Genomic DNA, 15,366 nt, shown 5'->3' on the forward strand with positions numbered 1-15,366 from the left:
GGGGATGCTGCAGGAATTGTATGAGTTGATATTGACATCAGTACTTTTTGACACCTTCTACACTCACACACAGAAAATGCAGAAGGTCAGGGTTTGGCAAGCTCTTCTAATTTTAGGCTAGGTCTATTGCCTTGATACCTGCGTGTGTATAACTCTTCAATGTTTCGTCATCATGTACTCTGTCAACATCAGTTGTAGCAGAAACTCTACAGACATTGCCTGGTAAGTGTGGACAATTCATACCTCTCAACCTATAAGTGCAAGGAATCTGGACAAAGCCTAACAAAATGGGGAGACAAAGGCCCAGAAATAATGACAGATTTTAAATACTGCTCTTATAAACTTGAAAAGTTGCTACAGTAAACAGATTTGGGTTAATCTACATTTTCTGAAAGATCTGAAGTTTGAAACTAAAATGTATGTCATTATTTAGTGACCTCTAACCGCTGATCATCCCAGTGATTTGCCAAAAAAAGAAAAAACAAATTTTATGAGGAATAGACCAAAAATATGAAGCAAAAATCTGGACATTCTGTGAAAATTGTGAAAATCTGGACAGTTAAGAGGTATGGTGGACATCATACCTTTAAGAAAAAAAATCACATATAACTGTCACAAGTCACATTAATCACATCTTGAAATATTTCTTCATAGAGCCAGCACTAGAAATAATCAAATGTTGTGCTGCACAATAACAGACTAAGTCAGCACAATGCCTGTCGAAGATGATGTCATAACTGTCATTCTAATGACACACCCTCAGGACATTGGCATGCAGTTGCAAAGTGTGCTAGTAGGGCACCTGACCCACAGCAAGTGGATAACCCTGTAAGCACTGACACAGGCTCACACATTCAGCGTAATGATGAAATCACATGACACCAAGGAGGAAAACGCCACGTAGCTTAACATCTGTCTCTTGTACATATCATTAACCCATCAATGAAGAGACAATTCTTTCAAAGTTAGCAGGACCACTGGTATATTTGTACATAGTAGCTCCAGAGATATGCAAGGCATTGTTTGACCAGCAGCAAATGTGCTGTGACATAGTTCAGGCCCAGATTACTGACACTGAGAGGCAGGTAGAGATGGTTAGAATATTACAGGGTATACATACAAAATCTTACCAGTACGTGGGAATGCTGGGGGCCAGGAACAATGCCTTGATGATCCTCATGCACAGTGTGGTTGCACATCTGACATTAATCCCTCTACGCATGCACTAATAAAAGAATTAACAGACACACACTATGGACACAACTGGATGTGGACAACGGAGTGTCCCTATGTGTGGTGTATGAGTAGGCAGTATACCTTATGTACTCGAGAAAGTCCTGCTGGCATTTGTGTGGATTATCAAAAGAAAAAGGCAGTCAGGCTCCATCAGATTGTCAGAGCACATGGCAAAACCTCTCGGTCAAGGTCTAGGTACTGCAGAACTGTTAGGTCAGTATCAAGAGGTCCCCCTGCAACTAGTTGATCCTGTCTTTGGAGCAACTCAGCTTCAGGCTCAGATACCAGCCCTAGCTCACATCACTGACACCATCATCCACACTATCTTTGAGAGACATTTCGAAATGTAAGTTACATTTTGACTAACAGTAACACAGAACTTAATAAGTCACTCCACAAACATTGGGTTTATGTGTTCACTCGGTAAATTCTGTATTTATTCTTTGTATCTGAAAGGAAGGAGAAACAGCAGCAAAACAAGAAAAGACAGACAAAAATAAAAACAAAAAATAATAAAGAAAAAACTGCAGCAGCAGCAATGACACATTTCATAATGGAAAACCAAATACGTTTCTTTTACCAGAGAAATATAACTTCAGTAAGTATAGCCCTAAACTTTACACTTCATTCAATGTCTGCCAGTATACCTAGTGCTTGTGCCACTGACACCTAAACACTGTACAACTGATGTCTGCTAAGACCATAAGACCAATACAAGTGTGTATATGTGGAGAAATATCTGATCAAAAAGTCTGCTCTTCAATCTTTCCTAGATCTGCTAGTTCTCTCCTCTCCTGCTTATTAGTCTAGCACTTTACCAAACTTCTTGTAGCAATTATCATAATACACAAAAGTACTACCAGCACTAAACGTTCTACAAGGAAACAGCTCCAGTACTTGTTATTAATACCCACCCCTCCAGGCATGTCTAAAGGTCAGTTCCCTGTGCTTTCTCCTATTAACCTGGTGAGCTTGGGCATCCTGAGGCAAAGTAGCAACTGCCTCATGTATACTGACAACCCTCCCCTCTAACCTCCCAACACTCAGACTTGTGAGAGATGCACTTATATATCCAAATTGGAAGCCACGCACTCTCCAGCCAAGACCGGAATATCTGGTCAAGAGGAAAAGGTCAAGACTTGCACCACACCACATGGAACACATAGCCCTCCAGAACACACACCAGCACTGCCTTCACATAAAAACACAAACCACACACCCACCTTCGCAGAGACTCTCAATAAAAATATACCCAAACAACAGAGACCTCCAAGGCAGAAACGCACTCGACCACCACAACACAACACTAATCACGAGACACATAACTCGCCTAAACAGTGTGCCACTCAACCAAAGCCCCTAAGGCAAAACAGCATACCCAACACACTAGTCATAGGTGCCTTGATAGTGAGGCACACTGATGTCCCATTTACTAGATTGAATAAAAATAAAGTAAGAGTCAGCTGCCTGTCAGATGCCAGGAGCCACCACATAACGCATGCACTCAGGTCCCTCAACAACAGGTAAAAATATGACTCTGTCATTGTACATGTGGGTGTGAATGACCTGAGACGTACCTCCCTGGACTATATGAAAAGAGACATGGAGGAGCTCTCGGACTATGTAGCTCAGGCAGGTAAGACCCTAGCCCTGAGCAGCCTCCTACCATCACCCAGAATGATACCACAGTACAAGCAGAAAATGACTGATTTCAACAACTGGCTAAGTTTCTGGTGTCATTCTAGGGGGATCCAGTATCTGTCTGCTTGGGATGACATGATTGACAGACCTCAATGCTTTGCCAGGGATGGCCGGCATCTGTCACCACTGGGCTTCCGGATACTGGCCAAGGCTCTTGCCACTCTTATAATGCCTTTTTTAGGCAGTGTTCCAAAGACCAAATCACCACTGTAACAGCTACAAACAAATGCAATCTGAGGGTCATGCTACTCAACACTAGAAGTCTAAAGTTCAAAATGCACTTGCTCAAAGCACTCCTTAAAATGGAGAACAACGACATTTGTGCTGTAACAGAGACCTGGTTCAAGACAGCAGAAAAGACCCCTGCACTACCAGGCTATAACTCATTCCACACCTTTCAGCCCCAGAACTTGGACCAAAGCTCCAAAGGCGGTGGTGTTTCCATATTCATAAAGGATGCCACATCTCCAGACTGGTAGCCCAACATAACGCATCAGAGATACTTCAGGTGCAGCTAACATTGGGTAAGACAGAGATTCAGGTCATAGCCTGCTATAGGTCCCCAACCATGTCCCAAGACCCACACTTTACATTCCTAAGCACCCTGGAGAATATTAGGGTCCAACCTAACACTCTCATACTGGGCGACTTCAACTACCCCTCCATTAACTGGGAAAACTATTCATGTAGCAATACACTTGCCCAACATTTCCTGGAATTCATTAATTCCAATGCCCTGGACCAGGTCGTTCTTACCCCCACTAGAGGTAGCAACATCCTTGACCTGGTCATTACTAACATGGGCGACCATTGCTCTATACCAATAGTGAACTCCTCCCTGGTTAGATCCAACCACAAACTAATCACCTTGGAAATCCACCCCCCCCCCTGCAAAGGTAACCACCCTGAAAAACTTCTCCAAAGCTAACTTTAAGCTCCTAAAAACAGAGGTGGCTAACTTCACGGCACCCATGCAATTGCAGAACAGCTGCATGACCGCCAAATCATACACTAATGCCCTGTATGAACACGTACACAAATGCATGGATCTCGCCATACCCAATAGAACCAAGACACTCTCCTCCAAAAAAAGGAAGCCAATCTGGTGGTCCCCTGCTATAAACAAACTCGACAAAAGAAGGAGGAAACTGATCTGAAATAAGGTGAAGTCCCAAGACTGGAAAAAAACCCTTATCAGCCTCAACAAAAAGTTGAGATCCCTCATCAAATCCTCTAAAGCTAGCGACAAAAACAAAATTGCAGCAGATAATACAGACAATCACAAGGCCTTCTACAGTTATGTAAAGAATTTCCACAACAGTACCCAGATTTGCTCCAATGACACCTCCTATACCAAGCCAACAGATATTGCTAATATACTGGCCGACAGATTCAGTGCCAACTTTACCCCTCTCCCCCCCCCAAAGGACCAAGCACAATACCAGTAGATTGCCAGGCACCCAGTATTACTGCTGCACAGGTTAAAACAGCACTGTCCAAGGCCAAGAATACAGCTTCTGTGGGACCTGACAATATCCCTGGCTGTGTTCTACATGAACTACAGATTGAACTGGTACCTCACCGGTGTGCCCTGTTCAATCACAGCCTCATCTCAGGCTTTGTCCCTACCGAATGGCGCACTGCTACAGTCATCCCTCTCCACAAAGGAGGAGCAACTACAGACCTTGGGAACTATCGCCCCATTAGCCTGACAAGTCTGATATGCAAAGCTATGGAACTCATCATCGTGGACCTAATAAACAAGGATATAGGGAATCGCCAAACTCTAGATCCCACACAGTTTGGTTTTGTGAAGGGTAGATCATGCCTGCTCAACCTGGTCGACTTCTTTGAGTCAGTCACCAGAGCTGTGGATGAAGGCAAGGTGGTTCATAAAGCCTACCTTGATCTGGCCAAGGCCTTTGATATCATTCACCACTCAGGAATAATAGAAAAACTCACTAAGCTAGGCATCAACCCCTATATCACTAGGTGTGTTGTAAACTGGCCCACAGATAGAACCCACAGTGTGAAAGTAGCTGACTCCAAGTCAGACTGCCAACCAGTCACGAGTGGAGTCCCACAGGGTTCAGTCCCGGGTCCTCTCCTGTTTGGTATCTACTTCTCTGAAGTCCAGGCCAACAGGAATGGACTCTGGCTGACAAAGTTCACAGATGATTGCAAGTTGGGAGCCATAATTAACTCCCCAAGTGATGTTGACATCCTACAGAAAGGACTCACTGAGACCAACGACTGGTGTCAGAACCATGGCCTTAAGCTCAATGCCAAAAAATGTGTGGTCATCCCCTTTGGGAAAAACCCAGTTCCCATGAATTACCACGTCAATGGTAGTCCACTGAACACAGAAGGCGTCATAAGAGATCTGGGAACACAGGGTGACAGCAACCTCTCTTTTGACCACCACATTGCCACTGTGGTCAGAAAGTCCTTCTATGTGGCACATCTCATTACTAAGGGTTTTACTTCTGGGAAGAAAGAGGTCATTGTTTCTACTCTTCCCTCATTAGACCATTCATTGAGTACAATGCCCCATTTGGCATGTACCTCACTAGACACCTGCAACAACAACTGGGGAGGCTGCAAAAGTACCTCACAAAGAGGATCCCAGGCCTTAAACACTTGTCCTATATGGACAGACTCAAAAAACTCCAACTATTCTCTGTCTCATATCGCCTACTTAGAGGCAATCTCTGCTTGGCTTACAAAGCCATGTCTGACCCAGCTCTGTTAGAAATGCTACATCTAAAGAAATCCCAATCCCTCCACACTACATGCTCCAGAGACCTCAACCTCATTACCACAATCAACAGAACAAACTGGAGGGACAGGTTCATAACCCAGAGACTGCCCATGCTATGGAATAGACTTCCCATACATGTCAAGCAGAGCACCTCACTGGCCCTCTTCAAGGGAAATCTTGATGAGCGGATGGGAAATAGAAAATTTACCCTGGGGATCACTCCAGTGGCTCTGCTCGACAGAGGCACTGGGAACTAAGGTCGGATGGCACGATGCCAGGGTAGTCCTATAGGCTAGGCTTGTAAAGGCTCTAGGGCCATTAACCTAGTACACACCTATGAACCTATGTATAATGTAAGTTGAGCATAGACCGCTCAACATAGCCCACAATTAACACTGAATTTATCAAGTGTTATATGTGTTACTTTTAAATATCATTTAGTAAATGTCATGGCTCATAGTTGTGGACTGAATGCCACCTTTCATCTGTGTACCACACCAGCCTGTTGGAGGGAGGGGTTGCAGTGCTACTGCTAATGGCAGGCCATTATTCCTATAGTCACTGGTGAGACAAAAGATAAAGGGAACTAGGCTGCCACCATCGTGACTAGCTGTGGCAGTTGCACACCAGACTGATACATGATAATGTTATGCAGAAATCCAGTAAGCCATAAACATTCTGGATGCAGTAACAGGCTCAAACTGAAGAGTCCCCCCCCACTGCAAACAATGGGAACAGGCTTTGAGCATGTATGGGACAGGATAGTTTTAAAGCGTTCCTCAGAAGTTCCCTGAGGGTTAGATACTAGTGTCATAACCAAGGTTCAAGTGTGAAACAATACAGGGAGGAAAATACAAAATAAAATGGGCTGATTACTCTATACTGTCTATGCTATTATATAGATACAGAAATTAGAATAACTTCCACTTGACAACTATTTACCATGAGGAATCCTATCATGCAGGAAGAGGCAATAGAGTGAGCTTATGTGCCAAATGGGAGAATAATGTGTGCTACCAGGATGCTGGGCTAACATGTTGGTGATGCACTGCAATGCATCAGACACTACCTGGCAGTTGACTAAATGGTAGCCTTTCCTGTTCCATTACTGCTCCTTAGTGGTCCCGATGGGACCTTTATAGCAATGTGGTTTTAATCTATCACACCAAGCTCTTATGAAAAGTGTGCCATTATGTAGAAGGCACTCATGGCACTGGATTGGTCCTGTGGTGATACTGAAAAATAGGTATCCTCAACCACAAGTGCCAAGAGTATATCAAGGGACTACTGCAGTATCCCTGGGTTAGAAGCAAGTGAAATACCCAATATGTCCCCATTTTGTCTCTGAAAGGTCCCCACGGCAAGTATAGTAAGGGTTATGCATATCTTGGTAATTGGTATCCACAGCTTTAGGAAGGTTATGCATTCCATCATTTCTGGTTTGTTAGCCGTACAAACTCATTACAGTCCTGATTAAATCCCTGTCCACTCTAAATGTAGCTAATAATTCCTGCTCAGCAAAGTTAAGGAGAGTTATCTTTTGCCTATGCCTTTCTTCTCCTGGGCTGGCAAGCACAGCTCCACACAACTGGTTTTGGCATGACTGAAACAAGCAATTCACTGTGGGGAAAAAGTGAAACTGAGCATCCCCATGCATTAAAAACTGAATAGAAAAAGCACATATTCGCTTTTCATAACCCATCTGTGCATGGCACAGATACACATTAAAAAACAAATGAATCACATAAAGGTGGGAAGAGTGCCTCATTTACATAAGAAAGTTGCAGATTTTTCACACATTCCTCATTTACATCTCATTATTCCCTCATTTTTATAACAATTTCTCAAATCTCTTCTAACTGCTTTTCTTGGGTGCAGACATTGTCTCTGAATTGTACCTGAGTTGTGCTTGTTGACAACCTGCACAAATACCTGCTGTGCTTAAGAAAAATTACTATGAATACCATCCTATATCTAAGGATATTTAAAGCATAAAGTGGGTGCATCCTACAAATAGGGTTTGCATCAACAGCTACACAAAATAATAAAAATGGAACTATGTATGTACACTCTTAAGAAGGGAAATGAGAGTAATCAAGGCTCTTGGAATATATCTCTTAACCTTTTAGTGCAAGAAATCTGGACAAAGCCTGACAAAATGGAGGTGGGGACAAGATATAGACATAGGGACATATTTTAAATATTGCTTTTATAAGCTTAGAAAGCTGCCAGGTTAACAGGATTTGTTTGAACATACATTTTCTGAAGGTTTTGAAGTCTCAAACTCAAATGTATGCCATTATTTAGTGCCTTCAGCCCTAGATGATCCCAGTGATTTGCCAGAAAACCACAACTGTTATGAGGAACAGGCCTAAAATATGAGCCAAAAATCTGGACAGATGGGAGGTATGTCTTGGAAGTACTGCATTTGAGCAGTAGTTACTTAGCAAATATTGTTAAACACTGCGAAATGCAATTTTGAAAGAGATTGCTACGGGGAGGGTGGAGTTCTTTCTTCCCCAAGGTCACTACATTACAGAGATAAATATGATATAGGCTGTGATGTTTTAGAACAATAAGTCATGAAGCAAGGGAGGAAAAGTACAGAGAATAGGAGAAGATGTATTTCTTCACAAACATGGAATGATAATTTCCTGATATAGACTCACAGTGGCACTAGGATCAAAATGTCAAGGTAGCATTTAAAAAAGTAATAAGCACAAAGGAACAAGCAAAAGAGAAGAGTTGAACAAAAATGTACACCAGAAAACTCTAAAGTAAAAACAAGGCTGTAAAGAGTACATTACGTAAATAATGTCCCTTTCATGCATCATTAGGTATTTTTTTTTTCTGCAAAAGTATAACTGGGAAGTCCTCTGAGACCTGACTGATCACATTATGAAAGCCTAGCAGGAGAAAGAAGGGTTGTGGCATAACTGAAAAAAGCCCTGCTCAGATAATTATAGCTGTTCCAAATCAAACATTTAGAATATGAGTTAGATTCTGAGGTGAGTGCAGAAACCAGCAGGGTTACTGACACCAGTGCTGAGTCAGTTGGCATGCGGTAGGCGTTCACCAAAGAGCTGCAGTCTTTCAGTGACTGCTGCATTCCAGCAAAAGTGCTTTAACCAGGAGGCTCAACATTCCATTTTTTCTGTTCAAAATACTTTCATTCCACCTGTCTTTGTCAGCCTACAGGCTAAATATGTTTAGAAACATATGTCATCCATTTCACATTGATTCTGATCGGCTAGCCCAATCAGTGTGCTTGTTTGGCTGCAAACCGATTTTGTTGCTGTAATCTTTCACAAGCTGAAAAGAGCATGTGTTTATTTTCTGGAAGAACACATCATTTGTTTGTGTGAAGGCACACTGCTACCCTCTGCAGCAATGGAATTTTCTTGAGTCACAGCCATTTCAACATGATTCCCCTCCCCCACAAAAAATTCCTTAAAACCTCTGAATGCATCTATAGCTAGTAATGAATTCACATTTCAGTAGCATGGCTGCCAGTTCTAATTTTTTTTTACAATTGTAGCAGTTTATGATAGAATAACTATAATCTTAACTTTTTTGTAGTTTATTTATGTCTTCGGTTATGGTTGACACATTGTAAAGCATTGTGTAAGTATGACTTTTAAGCTGTGCCTGTGGGGGAATGCAACTGCACTGCAGTTATGGCTTCATTTTACATAGGAACTGTGACATTATTTTCTGCATTTATGTAGCATGTTATACAATTTCATGAGTTTTGCTGAGCACTTTAATTTTACAAGAATTTACTTCCCTAGACAGCAAAGCCCTCTGTTTTACAAAGAAAATCTGACATACAAAAGCAGTTTTGATGAATTAACCATTACAGCATAGCCATAGCTGTTTATTTTTGGGAAACAAAATCTGTTTCACTATACATCTTGTTCATCCTGTTGTTTCTGTGAAAAATATGAATGTAGCAGACCAATATAAAGTTATTTTATATTTGGAAAATGACTTTATATTACTACAATTTTTTCTTCATGGGGTCAGCCAGACAGGATTTTGAAATCATCTGCGCCTGCAGCTGTCTCTAAAATCACTTGAGCTACATCACTCATGCCAGGGAGGGGGCATATTTTTGCTCTGTACACATTTCAACACACCTGACAACTGGTAGGGGAGCAAGAGACAGACTGACAAGAAGGTCAGGGACAGAATAATAGAAACATTGCTGCAAGAGAGAACTTTAGAACAGCTAACATCGATAAGGAGGAGTAATGTATGAAAACACTTTTCTAACTTTCTTTAACTTAGAAACAACATTGCATTACCAAGGCAATGTAGGGCAGTGACCTACCTGGAATTTAGCAAGGTGGCGGCCACAGTGGTGCAGCGGTTAGCGTTGCCACCTCACAGCAAGAGGTTCTCCGGTTCGATTCTCAGCTGGGGTGCCTTCTGTGTGGAGTCTGCATGTCCTCCCTGTGGTTGCGTGGGTTTCCTCCGGGTGCTCCAGTTTCCTCCCACATCCCAAAGACATGCTGTAGGTAGATTGGACACTCTAAATTGGTCCTAGGTATGAGTGTGTGCATGTGTGTGCCTTCTGCGGAAGGTTGGGCGCCGGGCTGGCAACTCGACACTGTAAAACTCCACTGCCAATCATGAGCGGACAGGTGATCCGCTGTAGCAACCCCTAAACGGGAAAAAGCCGAAAGAAGAAGAAGAAGTATTCTCAGAGGACTATGGTATCTAGTGAGAAGGTTTGGTTGCATACAGTAGGAAATTATTTAGTAGAAGTAATATAAATCTAAGGATGCCAACAACGATTCCTGACATATGCTGAAATTAAGTTCCGGCTGACCATTATATTTCCTTTTTTGTACTTTCTTGACTTACTGAGATAACACATTCTTCATAGTTAATTCAGTTAAGTTGTTTTAGTTGCTTGAAAATTGTTTCAAAAGCAAATCTAATGTCTCAAATATATTTATTTATTTATTTTGTTATCCAGGTAAAACTTATTCAACCTTTTCTTCAGATGTGATCCAGCAAGGCAAGTGTCATGATTGAAGGAAATGTTATTGAAACAATAGTGAACTTTCCTGTTTTTCTAGGTAGGTGAAGTTTGCCAAAGACTTAAAGACAGCAGTTAAAGAGAAAAGTGGCTGCAGTGATCGACAGACGAGTCGAGAAGAGAAGTTACAGAATGTACAGTGGTGTGAAATGCTGTCTATGGATATTTTCAAATGTTTCTGAACAAGAACTTGAAATTCATCTTGAAGTTACCAATGCCAGTGTGAAAATGATAGATGCAATATAAAGTAATACTAGAAATAATGGGACTGTTTAGAGTCCAGCTGTGGTGCCTTTGAATCCAGATATAAAGCATAACACATGCTAGTCTCATATAGGAAAGATGGTGGAGTTAAAGGAACTTACCAAGGAAGTGAATATTAAAGCAAATTATGGTGAGAGGATTTGGATGGCAAAAAAGGCATACTATACCAATTAACAGTAAAACTGTGGAAAGTAAGATTAGAAATAAGGATGAAATCCAGTGAAACCGAATATCATTTTTGTTTCCTCAACAGATAGCTTAAGTGAAATTCCTCGAGAGTCAGAAGCATGAAGGAAAAGGCACCAAAGCACACAATGTTGATGACTGTTTTCTATAGAAAACCATTGTCAGTGCAATTTCTAGCAGTGTGCAAGCAGTACTTCACTTCTTTTGCAAGATTTTTTTTCCCTTCTTAGAGTTGGTGCAATGGCAGAGTTACTGTATATAAGTTCAGGGTGGTGTAACGGGTGCATTGCTTTTTCATCTGAAATCTGTTATTTTAATTCAAATTTTGATTGATAATAAAGGTATGACAGGCTCTTAACTCATCAAAAGTGAAACTGGTCTGAAAGATGATTGGTGACTGTATATATTCCAGTACTAACTCATCTTGGACATCCCTATAAAGGTGAAGTGGGATGGCACTCTTCTTGGTAACCCAGACCACAGTAGCCATTTTGTCAGTCTTTGTTCACCTCTGCTTGGTCAAGCCTATAAGTAATGCAATTTTTATAGACTTTGCCTGTTATATTTTCCATTTCTTAGATAGTGGCAGCTAGCGTGGCTAGGTGCTGTAATTTGTCTACATATTTATTTTCTCAAACTGTATTACCTAATTTTTTTAGTAAAGAATTCTATGTAATTGTAAAATCTTGTAAAATCTTAGGTGATTACTTATCTAGTTAAAGAAATAGGGTATTGCAATCATTTGGTGTAGGAATGCTGGCATCTTCTTCTAGTAAAGATTGCGCAGCTGAAACTGCCATCACTTTTTATATTTCATTTGGCTTATTTTCTAAAATTGATACACTAATTAATAATCTTTTGTGTGTTAGACTGATCTGGCTGGTGGCAGTATTTACCATAGATACAAGAAAGGGTCGTAGCACTGAAACATATTGTTAGCCTCTCCTTGAAATTACTGATTTTGTGTAAATGCAATAGTATAGTCAAATTACAGTTACTCTGAATAACCTACACTGCAAAGCGCTAAACTAAGAGGGGATTTGGAGAAGAGTCTTTGAAGCCAGGGCCTGTAACCTTGTTCTGTATTGTCTCTGAATTGTACCTGAGTTGTGCTTGTTGACAACCTGCACAAATACCTGCTGTGCTTAAGAAAAATTACTATGAATACCATCCTATATCTAAGGATATTTAAAGCATAAAGTGGGTGCATCCTACAAATAGGGTCTGCATCAACAGCTACACAAAATAATAAAAATGGAACTATGTATGTACACTCTTAAGAAGGGAAATGAGAGTAATCAAGGCTCTTGGAATATATCTCTTAACCTTTTAGTGCAAGAAATCTGGACAAAGCCTGACAAAATGGAGGTGGGGACAAGATATAGACATAGGGACATATTTTAAATATTGCTTTTATAAGCTTAGAAAGCTGCCAGGTTAACAGGATTTGTTTGAACATACATTTTCTGAAGGTTTTGAAGTCTCAAACTCAAATGTATGCCATTATTTAGTGCCTTCAGCCCTAGATGATCCCAGTGATTTGCCAGAAAACCACAACTGTTATGAGGAACAGGCCTAAAATATGAGCCAAAAATCTGGACAGATGGGAGGTATGTCTTGGAAGTACTGCATTTGAGCAGTAGTTACTTAGCAAATATTGTTAAACACTGCGAAATGCAATTTTGAAAGAGATTACATGGGGAGGGTGGAGTTCTTTCTTCCCCAAGGTCACTACATTACAGAGATAAATATGATATAGGCTGTGATGTTTTAGAACAATAAGTCATGAAGCAAGGGAGGAAAAGTACAGAGAATAGGAGAAGATGTATTTCTTCACAAACATGGAATGATAATTTCCTGATATAGACTCACAGTGGCACTAGGATCAAAATGTCAAGGTAGCATTTAAAAAAGTAATAAGCACAAAGGAACAAGCAAAAGAGAAGAGTTGAACAAAAATGTACACCAGAAAACTCTAAAGTAAAAACAAGGCTGTAAAGAGTACATTACGTAAATAATGTCCCTTTCATGCATCATTAGGTATTTTTTTTTTCTGCAAAAGTATAACTGGGAAGTCCTCTGAGACCTGACTGATCACATTATGAAAGCCTAGCAGGAGAAAGAAGGGTTGTGGCATAACTGAAAAAAGCCCTGCTCAGATAATTATAGCTGTTCCAAATCAAACATTTAGAATATGAGTTAGATTCTGAGGTGAGTGCAGAAACCAGCAGGGTTACTGACACCAGTGCTGAGTCAGTTGGCATGCGGTAGGCGTTCACCAAAGAGCTGCAGTCTTTCAGTGACTGCTGCATTCCAGCAAAAGTGCTTTAACCAGGAGGCTCAACATTCCATTTTTCTGTTCAAAATACTTTCATTCCACCTGTCTTAGTCAGCCTACAGGCTAAATATGTTTAGAAACATATGTCATCCATTTCACATTGATTCTGATCGGCTAGCCCAATCAGTGTGCTTGTTTGGCTGCAAACCGATTTTGTTGCTGTAATCTTTCACAAGCTGAAAAGAGCATGTGTTTATTTTCTGGAAGAACACATCATTTGTTTGTGTGAAGGCACACTGCTACCCTCTGCAGCAATGGAATTTTCTTGAGTCACAGCCATTTCAACATGATTCCCCTCCCCCACAAAAAATTCCTTAAAACCTCTGAATGCATCTATAGCTAGTAATGAATTCACATTTCAGTAGCATGGCTGCCAGTTCTAATTTTTTTTTACAATTGTAGCAGTTTATGATAGAATAACTATAATCTTAACTTTTTTGTAGTTTATTTATGTCTTCGGTTATGGTTGACACATTGTAAAGCATTGTGTAAGTATGACTTTTAAGCTGTGCCTGTGGCGCCATGCAACTGCACTGCAGTTATGGCTTCATTTTACATAGGAACTGTGACATTATTTTCTGCATTTATGTAGCATGTTATACAATTTCATGAGTTTTGCTGAGCACTTTAATTTTACAAGAATTTACTTCCCTAGACAGCAAAGCCCTCTGTTTTACAAAGAAAATCTGACATACAAAAGCAGTTTTGATGAATTAACCATTACAGCATAGCCATAGCTGTTTATTTTGGGAAACAAAATCTGTTTCACTATACATCTTGTTCATCCTGTTGTTTCTGTGAAAAATATGAATGTAGCAGACCAATATAAAGTTATTTTATATTTGGAAAATGACTTTATATTACTACAATTTTTTCTTCACGGGGTCAGCCAGACAGGATTTTGAAATCATCTGCGCCTGCAGCTGTCTCTAAAATCACTTGAGCTACATCACTCATGCCAGGGAGGGGGCATATTTTTGCTCTGTACACATTTCGACACACCTGACAACTGGTAGGGGAGCAAGAGACAGACTGACAAGAAGGTCAGGGACAGAATAATAGAAACATTGCTGCAAGAGAGAACTTTAGAACAGCTAACATCGATAAGGAGGAGTAATGTATGAAAACACTTTTCTAACTTTCTTTAACTTAGAAACAACATTGCATTACCAAGGCAATGTAGGGCAGTGACCTACCTGAATTTAGCAAGGTGGCGGCCACAGTGGTGCAGCGGTTAGCGTTGCCACCTCACAGCAAGAGGTTCTCCGGTTCGATTCTCAGCTGGGGTGCCTTCTGTGTGGAGTCTGCATGTCTCTCCTGTCATACCGTGGGTTTCCTCCGGGTGCTCCAGTTTCCTCCCACATCCCAAAGACATGCTGTAGGTAGATTGGACACTCTAAATTGGTCCTAGGTATGAGTGTGTGCATGTGTGTGCCTTCTGCGGAAGGTTGGGCGCCGGGCTGGCAACTCGACACTGTAAAACTCCACTGCCAATCATGAGCGGACAGGTGATCCGCTGTAGCAACCCCTAAACGGGAAAAAGCCGAAAGAAGAAGAAGAAGTATTCTCAGAGGACTATGGTATCTAGTGAGAAGGTTTGGTTGCATACAGTAGGAAATTATTTAGTAGAAGTAATATAAATCTAAGGATGCCAACAACGATTCCTGACATGCTGAAATTAAGTTCCGGCTGACCATTATATTTCCTTTTTTGTACTTTCTTGACTTACTGAGATAACACATTCTTCATAGTTAATTCAGTTAAGTTGTTTTAGTTGCTTGAAAATTGTTTCAAAAGCAAATCTAATGTCTCAAATATATTTATTTATTTATT

The sequence above is a fragment of the Protopterus annectens genome, chromosome 6.part0 (genome assembly GCF_019279795.1).
Source record: "Protopterus annectens isolate FY-2018-M chromosome 6.part0, PAN1.0, whole genome shotgun sequence".
Lineage (NCBI taxonomy): Eukaryota > Metazoa > Chordata > Ceratodontiformes > Protopteridae > Protopterus > Protopterus annectens.